The sequence below is a fragment of the Ornithodoros turicata genome, chromosome 1 (assembly GCF_037126465.1).
Source record: "Ornithodoros turicata isolate Travis chromosome 1, ASM3712646v1, whole genome shotgun sequence".
NCBI classification, from domain to species: Eukaryota; Metazoa; Arthropoda; class Arachnida; order Ixodida; family Argasidae; genus Ornithodoros; species Ornithodoros turicata.
In genome coordinates, this window is record NC_088201.1 from 147,401,425 (window position 1) to 147,411,778 (window position 10,354).

Here is a 10,354-nt window from a genome sequence, read left to right on the forward strand (position 1 = left end):
CACTCCTATCCCTGTCCGTGAAGTCGTTGTGAAGTCGTTCTGAGGTCGTTGTTCACATTGGCGATCTACATCCCGGTTATGTCTGTAGCGCGACTCAGTGTCACGCATACCAACTTTTGCGGATGATTTTTCGCATAAGAGTACACGACTTTTTCATAGGTGCAATTTTGCGGCCGCCACGGTTCGAGTCGCAAGTTTGGAGCCAAGCTCACGGAACTGCAATCAAAGATGCGTTCTGGCTTCCCAAGCGTGCCTTCCTTCTTCGCTTACCTCCTCGCGCCCTCTTCACTCTCGCCGTACGCTCCCCCTTCGCTTTCCTCCTCGTGCTCCCCCGTACCTTCACCCTTCAATTCGCTCTTTGTTCGCTCTGCAGGTTACACCGCCGAAGCCGCTCAACGCTGGGACGGACGCCTGGAAGGGCTGCACTCTAAGAGAATCTTTTAGTCGACACATACCCCGGTGAGCAGCCGCATTGCACGGCATGTACAACTAGCTGAGAATCTGTCTCAGTCTTCGTCGCTTTGTTCTGCTCATGGGACCTTTCATTTAGACAACGGCCCGTCTCTCCTATGTTCCTTTTTCCACAGGAGAGAGGGACCGAATACACAACCCAAACCTGCCAGGCAATATGTTATAGTCGTACAAGCAAAAATCATTCATAGATAGCAGGTTGCAACTCGGTTGAGTAAACTGGTTGCCACTCTCTAGTTCCCGTCGGGGCCAATGTTGTAATTTTGTCCATTGTTTGGCTATTGTTTTGCTATGTCCTTGACTCTGCCGCATTAAAGGTTGACAGTTCGACGTTCCCTTTCTTTCTCCCTGCCACTTTCGTCGTCCTTGCTGTTCTGGTGTACCAGCCGGCCTTGTTCACCTCTTATTTATGTGCTTATTTATATGTAAATCTACTCCAAATCATTAATTATTATTATTATTTATATGCTTCTGGTACTTAGCCAGCAGGAGGCAGAATTCGTTTACATATCAGTTTCTCGATTTAAAATCACTATGCAGACGGAGAAATGTCTATCTGGCTGTCAAAGACCATATGAAATTACATATAGCAGAGTATGACTACAAGGCTGTTTTCTGTTCAGTAACAAAGCATAATCTGCAGAACGTACAGCTTGGGACAAATGTTTACGGAACACCGGGGTGCCGCATTTCTTCATTGGAGCTACACCCCAGTAGCAAACAGGAACAGGCACAGTGCTGATAGAATATAGAATATTTTGTCATCCATTTGTTATTCGAGTTCTTCGTGATAGCCAACAGGGGGCCGCTGCGATGTAGAAATACGCCAGTGCCGTGTTCCGTAAACATTTGTGCAAACCTGTACAACCAGCCGTATCTTTCGATTGTAAAATATCGAGCGGTGCCCAAGGCCGGAGATGTGTCGAAGCCAAACACCCGTAATCATATAAAAAACAAATACTTAGACTATGTTACGGAGACGTCATGAGGGCGGCCCGAACAGGACCCATCCCCGGGCCCCGTAATTCGTCTCGTCGGTCCTCGTATCGGAAATTATAAATATCCTCGTACCTAACTTAGGCGGGTAGAAAATCCCGCGAACCGGTAAGGAAGATTCAAGAGAAGTGCGTCGGGACGAAAGCCACTGATATTTCGAACAGAGACTGTTCTCGCCCAGGATGAACAGTCTCTGTTCGAAATATCGGCAGCTCTCGTCCTGAGGCACTTCCCTTCAAACTCATACCTAACTGATTTTTTTTTTCATATCGCTTAACATGGTTTTCATAAGTCATGTTCATGTAAAACGGGACTTCTTTTATTTTGTCATCAGTCTGACGTTCTTCTCGATCACTTCTGCCTACCAGATTGCAGATTCCTGGATTTAGCTAGCCTTATAGGTACATTCTCCTTATGGTTATAATTACTGAACCTCCACATGATAGAATTAGATACCTATGTACTAAGAGGGTTCGAAAGCCTTCTCACACATTGTCAACAGTTCGTCAGCGCAGATGGTGTTAACTCTGCTTTTCACCCAGTTGTGCCTTCGGGCGTTCCTTTAGGTAGCGTGGGCCCAACTATATTATTAGTCCACAGCAGTGGCCTACGTAACGGAGTTTCTGCTGCGATTCACTTATTGATTTTCACTTATTTAAACGACAACGACGCTCGTACTCTTCTGTTTGCCATCTACGGTATCTCCTCCTGGTGCCGCACGTGGTAAATAACCCTAAATGTAAAAAAGTGTAAACACGTGCGCGTCTTTCGCCCCTCCATCAGCTTATCTACGTCTTCACGCTGTCATTCTCGAATTGTATCGAATGACCATCTAGACAATCACACCACTACTAACGTGAATTGGATTACTCATGTCGAATACGTCATTAAAAAGGAAAACATTTGGATGCTGGGGTACCTAGAACGAAACTTCTCCCTCATCTACAAAAGGAGTATAATTAGAGTACGCGTCAACAATCTGTGTCTGAAACGCTTATCTACTATCTCAAATTCATCGAAAAGGAATCAACGCGTATTCAGCACATTATCAGAGGGCATCCAGTGTAACGACCATGAAATTGGTCAACACCAACCAGCATTGCCGCAACATCGCTGTGATCACATCAAATAATTGTAATATTTTCAGTCCGATGGGCGTTATATAATACACTAATCCAACTATAGCAGTATTATGTACGCTACGGTGTATAACAAATTGATTGTATTCATCCATAAGTATATTATGTTCGTAGTTATTGCAAATGTATTACACACATATTGTTTAGTTGTGTGTAGCGTACCATAAAATACCGTTGTTTTTTCCTCCTTTACTTCTTCTATATGCTTCTTTGTCTGTACATTGCGAATTATTATTCTTTCAGATTGCTGCAGTTTTGTAGGTAGTTACAAGTTAAAATAAACTCCGGGATATCTTACATAATAATATTGTAAAGCAGACATACAAGGAGCAGAATGACACTTACGTTTCACAGACTGGAATCGTTGCCGGCACTGGTAGTCTTCTATGCCTTGCTGTCGTTTATAAACTTCCCACAGCGGCTGCAGGAAATAGCAAGTACAAGTGTGCCTAGGAGTGCAAGCGCTGTGTCACAGCCACGTCTATGACCTCTCCATCTACAACATATCTCCAACGCTCCTGGAGCAGCCGCCTCAGACGTCCTTCAGACGTTTTCGGAAACAGGATGTCCAATGTACGCCCACTATACGGCTCCGTTTTCTGTCGGCTAAAGGACTCCACGTGCCGGAAAAGAAGGCTTGTTAGTCTTGAGGAAGTCTTAATCAGTCGCTTTTATCTAAAACGAACGGGATACACGTCCACGGTGATACTGTTAAGTGATTTTGAAAAACAGGGTCAATACACTCTCCCAAAGAAACCGGATAGTAAGGGTCCAAAATCGTCAAATTTTTTACCCATATTATAAGGGTCAACACCTTACGCATAAAAGTATGACGGATAGTAAGCGTAAAAAATCGTCAATTTTTTTACCCCTATTTTAAGCGGTGTTCGATGCCGGTTATTCTATGGGCTGTTTGGCTACCCTTGTGATACCGCTTACTGCACCTAAAAATACCACATATTATGCGGCAAACCTGAGCACCGTAGACGTCACGTGACCTCACGGTCCTTGTACTGGCAATGGCTGCAATTCTGAAATGACCCGCAATGCGGTTTTCCGGCGGCTGTTCTGGAAAGGGTATGTGGTTCCCGATTGCCAAAAGCACCAGGAAGAAGTTTCCAGAGCAGTAGATGGAAAATCGTATTGCCTGTTAATTTTGCATTGCAGCTATTGCCTGCCCAAGGGACGCTGACATCACGCGGCGCCTAAGGTTCCCAGATACGATGCGTACTGTGCGGCATTCTGGCGGTGCAATTCCCTGTGTAAACACGGCATACCATGCGAAATTGTTTCATAGGAGAAAAAGAACAGCTGCTACAACATGATCTCGATGATACGAATCTCACAGGGCATGAAAAAACAGTTGGTATCATCCGAGACTCGTCAGCAGTACCACATAGGTGCACGAAGCATGTATACGGACGGAAGCCCGTTCACTTTTATACAGGGTGTCGAACCGCAAAAAATACGGGTTCGGTTCGGGTTCGGGTTCGCGTTGTTTTGATTTCGTTCCGGTTCAGTTCCGGTTCGGCCACGCCAAAAATCGAACCGGTTCGCAAACCGGTTCGCAGCCCCGAACCGGTTCGCGAACCGGTTCAACGCTTCCGTTTTATATGTTCCATAAAACTGCTTTTATCAGGAAATGCGTGGCTAATAGCTTACTGCTGTTGTCTGCATTGACGTCTTTAGCGGTGAGGTAGCCATTTAGCGAGAGAAATGAGAAATGGATGAACACTTATTGCAAATAGAGTCCACGCTGATGAAGCGGTGTAGTCCTCCTACTTTCTGTTCCCAAAATCTCTTTTTTCACACGCACAGTGCCAGCAAGATACACTTAAAGCAAGCCTAATAAGATGGACAGCGTAACATAGACGACAGTACTTGCCGGCACACTGCCTTCGCAGCGTGAATCGATCTGAAACCGTACTGAAGCATGTCGAAAATAAGCCTGCCAGCCTTACTCTGTCCGAGCTCACAGCAGTGTACTAGTTAATCCACAACACAAAGGCAATGTGTCACGACACAACTGCACTACCAATAAGCAGAACCACATTTACTTTTCAAACCACGACCAGTCAAACAGGCACCGTTCTGCGTACGCTCCTTCTCTACTTCTCATGTTTCTGACTTGTTTAATTTTTACTGCTCACGTGTAAAGGGAAATCTTGGGCTCTTATTTGATCACATATTCGTCCTGTAGAGCTATATAACAGGCCTACTCCGTCCCTGTTTCATTCGGATAACATTACTATAACTGGAAACACTCTAGTTCTTTAAGATAACAGTTAACCGAATAATGTTACACGCGTAGCTCAATTCAGCTGTTTAAGAAGTGAGGTTCCACACGTGTTTTGCAGCACCACCACAACCACCACCTGCACCAAGTTATCGAAAATCGTAACCGTCAAAAACCCGATTTGCTTCATGTCAACACATCATGCTGCGGTATAATCAGCAATAATCATCCGAACTCCTATTACAAGAACGGATTGAGGAGGCTTCAACGGGGAGAAACGCACATCCGAGAAAAACGAGAACAAAAAGAGTCACCTTGTGGACAATGGGCGTACGCATACGAATTTGTAGCGCGGAGAAAGCTTGCAGAATCACAACTGTTCAAGCAGCGTCGTCCGCGTGCCTTGCCCATATATCGTGCGACGTTGTCGCGTTCGATGCCATCTCTTCCTGTGATAAGTTTGACAGAAATGAAATATGAAATTTAAAAAAAAACTACAGACACCCAGCGCAGAATGTGACAACTTACATTTGCTAGACCGTGCATGACCGTGAGACCGTGATACGCCAGAAGCTAGAGTGACCGTTAACGAAGCGAAAGAGAAGACGCTCTGCACACTGAACCATGCACGTGTTCTCAGAAGGCGGGGCCCGTATAACAATTGAAAAACAATAAGCGTCAATATAGGCGTAAATGGATAATATGAGACGCCAGAAGCCAGAGTGACCGTTAACCAAGCGAAAGGAAAGACGCTTTCCACACGGAACCATGCACGTGTTCTCAGAAGGTAGGGCCCGTATAACAATTGAAAAACAATATGCGTCAATATAGGCATAAAGTGCTAATACTCCAACGCCGAGCTTCAGTTTATCCGTCAAGACGAAATCGTATGCGTCAGGATATAAGAGTAAATCATGTCCTCCGTCCCATTTACGCATAAAATTCCGCCCTTTACGCTTATAGCGAGCGCGTTTACGGGTACTAGGAATAAAACAGAGCTTGACGGATACGGCGTCTGCGATTTTGTCGAACTGTACGCTTAGTAAGGGTAAGATTGGACGTAGTAAGGGTAAGATTGACGGCACTAGTAATAGCTTGGTGCCGTAACCTAACGGACTTTTATCTAAACTGATATTGTGCCTTCCATTGTGAGATTTTCGAATGGGGAACACTTCAGACTTCATAATGGTACTGAGCCGAAAGGATTGGTACGCAAGACAACCTGGGACACCCTGTATACATGGTGTCCCAGAAAACGTGTCATTGAATTATAATAATAAAAAAAAACTATACAACCTAGAAAGGGAGTTGCCTCAGGACAGAAGCCGCCGATATTTCGAACAGAGACTGTTCTTCTTCTGGGCACCGTCCTCATCATTGGCATGGTATTTAAAGGGTTAGGTGTGACGTGTTTAAAGGTTCATGCGAATTGTGGGTCAACAGCCCGGAGGGAAGAAAGGTTCCGTACGGGCTTTTACGGCCGGAGTGAATTGCTGCTTTGTTAGAGTGTGGAGGGGATTATGTGAACGTAGTGATCTAGGCTACAGACCGGTTACAGAGAAATGGAAGGTTCACGAACACGTGGACGAAACGGGACAACAGGCAAGAATTGGCAAGCATAGCGAAAGATAAGGAGGTTAGTGGTTACGTGGGGAAAATTCCAGAACCAGCAAAGGGGTGTTTCTTTTTAAGTATATTTGTAATGCAAAGTTGTGGCATGCAATAAAGAAAGTAGAAAGCAGTGGCCATGCAGAACATAACAGATGATAATGGAGGTAGAAGGGAAAAGCATATTTTATTTGTGAGGTGTTTCTAGGGTGCCTTGTGATTTGTTGATACCGGACGGGTGAAGAGCGTTGAACTTGTATATGAGATCAGACTCCCTATCACGTCTGTCACGTGTAGATCTAAACCCGGTTTCTAGAATATATAGTTTAATGTTGTAAAAATTGTGACCAGGAACGTTAAAGTGTTTGGCGACTGCTTTGGGGAGTTTGTTGGACGTGTCGGTTCTGTGTCCAGTAAGGCGGTTGTTCATTTGTTGGCCGGTTTCACCAATGTATTGCATAGAGCAGTCGCCGCATTCAATGCAGTATATGACATTGGAGCTTGTGCATGTGAATGCGTGGTTAACGGGGTGGGTGTAATTGCTCGCAGTGCTTTTGATGGAGTTAGCGTGTTGAACGTGCTTGCATGTTTTGCAGCGCGGGAGGTTGCAGGGTCGTGTTCCCGTGTACGGGGTGCTTGTTTTGCTGATTTTGGCATTGACCAAGGCGTGTGAAACGATCATCCTAACCACTACCCCACTGGAGCTTGTGTAGTAAAGTTTGAACATTAACTAGAATCGATGAATGTTTCGGCGTATATCGCCTATGATACGTGTTTAGTAACATATTCAACATGAGTTCGCTATGAAAAATTAGAGTAGCTGAAAACTCCGACTTGCTTATAGTGCAACACGGGTTCAAGAAGGACGAAGCTAATTGAGTAGGTTACATGCATTGATTTTACAAGTTGAGGCAGTGATGGGCTTACACTTAGATAAGTTAACGGCCACGTGCAGTGCATTACACCAGGTAGGGAGGTTATTACGGTTTGTCACGGGTTCGGGTGACGATACCAAGTAATGTCTGGAACTCCGTGACTAATTATGATTCGGACTCAGCGAGTCAAGCGGCTGCAGTAAGTGGCTGAAAGTTTGCACACGTACACAGAGCTACAATCAACAACTCATTTACATTTTATTGAAACTATTATTTTATTACAACAACTATTTACTCATGCTACAATAATGTTGCAAAAACTGATATTACACAGAGCCAGTACCACTTCAAACCAAACAGTCACACATAGCTCAGTTCTGCGATGTCTTGGAGGGGGTCAATCGCTGCCCACTTCCGACGGTGGTTCTCGGTGGGTCCCTTGAGTCGTCGCTTCACTCACACGTGTCACAACACTTGCCGAACTCAGTCAGCTTTCACACACATTTCTAACTTGTATCATCGTCCACCTGCAGTACATTGCCGCCACTCCTCTAACTTCCTCACCACTCTCTCGCTGGGACTGTTAACTGACCACCTTGCGACGACTGCCCCACTTTCCCTCAGTTACCCCTTATATTACTTCGGGAAACGGGGTTCCCAAATGTCACTGCACGGAGCATCCCCCTTTTTTCTGAGAAAAGGTCACCACGCCTCTGTCACGAGACACAGCTGCCATTTTACGCAAAAACAATAATTTTCTTCTGTCAATGCATCAGTGTGAAGATGACTCCCAAGTCCCTGGCTTCAACAAAACGAAACAACCAAACAAAATTAAAGACTACAACACGTGGCATCTGGTTAATGTACACGGTCCGAACAACGCGAAAGCAGCAGCACTGATCACACCGCGGGGTATCAAGAACAACCAGGAGGACGCAAACACAGTCGCGTCGAAGTGTCGGGTTTCTCAACGGGGTCTGTTCCTCTACTTGTCTGACCAAGCATCTGGACGCCATCAATCTGAGCATCCCGAAGATGTCATGGCCCACCGAACCAGAGTGTGTTCTTCTAAATTAACTTACCCAAAAACTGTTAAACAACAAAACTCCACAAAACAAGCTTGTCGCCCTGTGACACGACCCCATCGCTAAGAATATTATAAAATAATATTGCAAAACCCACAAACAGGGCAAGACAAAAGTTTTCTGCATAATATCCGACACACTTTCACACACTACAAAAATCCACACTCAGAGTACAACTAGCACGGGTACGTTCTAAACAAAATTACGTAACCTCTAATGCACGATATCTGTCACGGTGACACGACGACCCTACATTATTGACACGACATTATTAAGAACATTATACAATACTATGCAAACGTCTCACAGCTACAAACCAATATTCAAAACATATCTGAATGGTATACCGCATAGCACAACGAAACTTGTACAATTGATTGTTCAGGGCACGACGCATCATATTGTATAATCAAATCATAGCCCTAATGTTACATCATTAGATCTTATCACGTATAACACTATGTCGAACACATACACATGTCTATATAACGCACAGACGTGTATAATACCAGCGTGACGGATCACTGCAAACTCACGCAAACAATACAGTAAAAACACATTTCACGCTCAGATAATCGGCTCCGACATTATCACTTCCCCTTACGTATTCCACCCGGAAGTTGTATTCCTGGAGTTGGAGACTCCACCGCATCACTCGTGCGTTCGCGTGTCGCTTGCGGTTGATATGGAGAAGCGGCTCGTGATCGGTCTGTAGGACGAAGGACTTTCCATACAGATAGGTGTGGAACCGGTAGATGCCCCAGATGAGGACAAGGCCTTCTCGTTCAATTGTGGCGTAAGCCGCTTCCCTGGGTAACAGCTTCCTATTAGCGTATGCCACCGGATGTAACAAGCCATTGTGCTCCTGCAGAAGAATAGCCCCGATGCTCTGCTCAGATGCGTCGGTTCTTAACACGAAGTCTTTATTCAGATCGAGAAGACTCAAAATGGGAGCTTCTGTCAGCAGTGGTTTCAGATTGTGGAACGCTTTCTCGTGAGCTTCTTCCCACACCACCTGGTTGCTCGTTCTCTTCTTCGTCAAGTTTGTGAGTGGCGCCGATACTTGCGCATACCCGGGAATAAAATCTCTATAACAGCCGGTTTGCCCAAGGAAAGATCTCACTTGCTTCTTTGTCATTGGTCGCGCTGCGTTCTGAATCTTCTCGATCAACGTCGTCAGGGGGGTAACTCTTCTTTTTCCAACACAGTGTCCCAGGAAATTCACTTCCTCCTGTCCTATCTCACACTTGGCAGGGCGCACAGTGAGCCCGGCATCGCGGATTCGCCGAAACACTTCTCGAAGCGTCGCGATATGTTCGGTCCATGTGTCATTCGCGACCAGGACATCATCATAGTAATAGCGAACATCTCGAAAAGTTCCCGCGTATGTCTCGTGAACACGGCAGGAGCAGTCTTCAGATCGTACGGCGTGTACCGGAATTGGTACAAGCCCGATTCCGTCGCGAAAGCTGTTTTCACCTTTGATTCATCATCAAGCGGGACCTGCCAATATCCATTTGTGAAATGGAGCTTCGTGAAGTACTTCTTTCCCCCGATGTCTGCGAACATGTGATCGGGCCGCGGGATCGGCTCTGCATCCGGTTTCAACATGGCGTTCAGCCTCCGAAAATCAATGCATAATCGGTGGCTTTTGCCTGCCTCCCGCACTACAAGCACTGGCGAATTGTATGGGGAGCTAGATATCTCAACGATGCCCATGTTAAGCATTTTCTGCACTTCCTCCTCCACCGTCTTCCGCACCGCAAACGGCAGTGGGTACTGTTTCGTGTGCACCGGTCTGTGCGCGATCATTTCCAGGCTGCACCGGCCTCGGTGGCTCAGTCGGTAGCGTGTTCGCCTTCTGATCCCGAGATCGCGGGTTCGAACCCGGCCGAGGACGCCAGCAAATTGGTGGCAGGGTACAAGTTGCTTAGACACGCCGTC

The 10,354-nt window shown here is 45.8% G+C and overlaps 1 protein-coding gene across 2 annotated transcripts in view; it reads right to left on the reverse strand.

Moving 5' to 3' along the window:
- The window catches only part of LOC135370698 (kappaPI-actitoxin-Avd3d-like), a 36,504-nt gene extending 33,352 nt beyond the window's left edge, over positions 1 to 3,152 (reverse strand). For both annotated transcript variants that reach the window (XR_010415433.1, XM_064604499.1), the window contains exon 1: positions 2,952 to 3,152. The gene's annotated coding sequence lies outside the window, so the exon portion shown is untranslated. The remainder of the gene's footprint in view (positions 1 to 2,951) is intronic.
- Positions 3,153 to 10,354: the final 7,202 nt, after the last annotated feature.